The sequence below is a fragment of the Triticum dicoccoides genome, chromosome 5A (assembly GCF_002162155.2).
Source record: "Triticum dicoccoides isolate Atlit2015 ecotype Zavitan chromosome 5A, WEW_v2.0, whole genome shotgun sequence".
NCBI classification, from domain to species: domain Eukaryota; kingdom Viridiplantae; phylum Streptophyta; class Magnoliopsida; order Poales; family Poaceae; genus Triticum; species Triticum dicoccoides.
The window spans coordinates 45,138,011-45,140,323 of record NC_041388.1 but is presented as its reverse complement, the minus strand read 5'-3'; the positions used below and the strand labels follow the sequence as shown (position 1 = coordinate 45,140,323).

General features: G+C 44.6%; 1 protein-coding gene across 1 annotated transcript in view; it reads right to left on the bottom strand.

Annotated features, from left to right (window-relative positions):
- The window catches only part of LOC119299009 (protein FAR1-RELATED SEQUENCE 5-like), a 7,691-nt gene extending 5,925 nt beyond the window's left edge, over positions 1-1,766 (bottom strand). Inside the window, exon 1 of the mRNA XM_037576327.1 lies at positions 1,522-1,766. The gene's annotated coding sequence lies outside the window, so the exon portion shown is untranslated. The remainder of the gene's footprint in view (positions 1-1,521) is intronic.
- Positions 1,767-2,313: the final 547 nt, after the last annotated feature.

Sequence of the window (2,313 nt, the reverse complement as noted above, 5' to 3'; positions counted from 1 at the left end):
AACCACCACCAAACCTGATCTAGCTGCACCACTGGCCCTCATCTACTCCGCGCAAATACAAGTAGAATCTCCTCCAGTGGTGGAACCAGGGTTTTCAAAATGGCACGCGGAATTACAATTTATTTTATTTTGTGACATACTCCCTCCGTCCCAAAATATAAGAGCGTTTTGTATACTAGTGTAGTGTCAAAAACGTTCTTATATTATGGGACAGAGGGAGTAGAATATAAGACATGAAAGTTTACACTAACAGCAAGGAAACTACAAATTGTTCTTAGGACCTGTTCAAATCACAGCCAAAGCTACCATGCCACAAAATAGGCTTGCCCAGCGAAATTGATGGCTGTTTGAACTGGTGCCAAAGAGTTGGCTGGCCCGGCACAGCCGCCGCGAGATCATGCATTTCTCGCCAGCACGCTAGCAAGCCGAGGGTGCGGTGAACCTTCGCCAAATATTGGCGTCGTACACTGCCATCTCTTCCTGGATGGGTCCTGTGTAATTATCTGTTTCTTCATCATGTGGTCCATGTTGTAGGATAGTTTCATTATTTTAGAGTGTAGCTGTTCAGTGGGCCCTCATGCGATTAGCAGGTACTCCTACAAGTCTCCGCTCCTGTATAGCAACTTCCACCTGCACCAATTACGCACCATTGTCTGCCTCATTTATTTTCTTGTTCAGACATCTTAGTGTTTTTGTAGGAAACTGTATCTTAGTTTCATTTTTTGTCTATATATCTTATATAGACAACCCCCACTACAAGTCATTAAATACCTATTTTGCTGCACGCGTGTGCTTCCACATCACCTTAATTACTAACAGCCGTTCGATCTATATTGTGTGAGCTGAGGCACCGCTGGATTCAGCAGCAACTTAGGCCCCTTTCCCACCCTTCCTCACTCGGACAGTAACCTTGGTGAGACTCTTCGCAGTCCCTGCATTAATGTTCCAACATTTATTCAGCTTTGATTATCTTCCTCTTCCCTACAAATTCCACTCCCAGCCTAGACACCCACGTATCAGTTTCTAGTCCGCACATCGTCAGTCTGGCAGCTAGCTCTGTGCTAGATTAGGCATGTGTTTCCAGCTGGCTAGCTCTGTCCATGTACGCTTATATTTTCTTCATGTATGCAGGAACAGAGGCACTACATTTTCTTAACATTTTTAGATTAGAAGTACGTATATGTCTCTGAATATTCCTAAGACTAGTATATCCCTCACATCTCAACTGGTTGCAAACCAAACATGGGTCAATTTTGCCGAAATTTTGGATGGTACAATGGCTACAATCCAAACAAGAACAACTTGCCCTCACTTTGGTCATGCCAAAATTTCAGTGGGGCTAGTAGGAGCTCAAACCAAACATACCCTTAGTAACAATAATTTTTTTCTCTATTTTTCAAATATCAGCGTATTCATCTAATTAAATTTGATTGAATGCTGCAATGAATCAAACAATTAACCATCTTCTATTCTCAGCTGGAAAGAGAAAAAAAAATGAAACTGAGAAGTCAGAGCACTCACGGTAGGCCGGTGGATAAATGTTGGCCGGGGTGCTACCGGTGGCACATCAGCCGCCGCGGTGGACGGTGGCCGGCGCACGCCGTGCCCGTCGAAGTGCCGAGGAGCCGAGGACGACGCAGGCGCGAGGGCGGCGTGCAGGCTCGGGGGCGCGGCCCGGAGCGAGTGGGGGCGCGCTCACTTGGGGCCGTGCGGGCAGCGTGGCGCGCCGGCGCTCGGGGCGGCGCTCGGCTCCGGTCCAGACGTCCGGTAGGGTTAGCAGCGCCTGGTCCAGTCTGCTCTGTTCTCGGGGTTTTTTTTTTCCTTTTAGCCGTGTCTGCTCTGTTCTCCTTCTTGTGCCGCGCCGGGATACAAGCAGGCCACTGAGTTCGGCTGGTGTCAGGCATTCAAGCCCATTTTAACTTGTTATTTTTATTAAAAAAAACACATGTAACTTTATTCATACTCATAACAATTACATGTATACTGATCTGGATCTAAGATTTAAGAGAACTAGATGATGCCCCACACGTTGTTGCGGGAATATTTTGCAATATTTTAATGAGGTTTTGATCTTTAGAACATGAATATTTGAAATAATAGTTTTTTAAGTATATATGAATTAAATGTAAATAACATAATATGATGAAATTTTACATGCATGCATGTTTGCATGTTGAAGTGGATTTTAATATGCATAGTTGCATGTCGTGGTGGGCCTTTTTCTATATATGTTGAATGATGAGGTGGCACACTTGCATGTTGAGAGAAATTTATTAGTGGGGACTAACTATTTAGATATAGAAGATACAAACT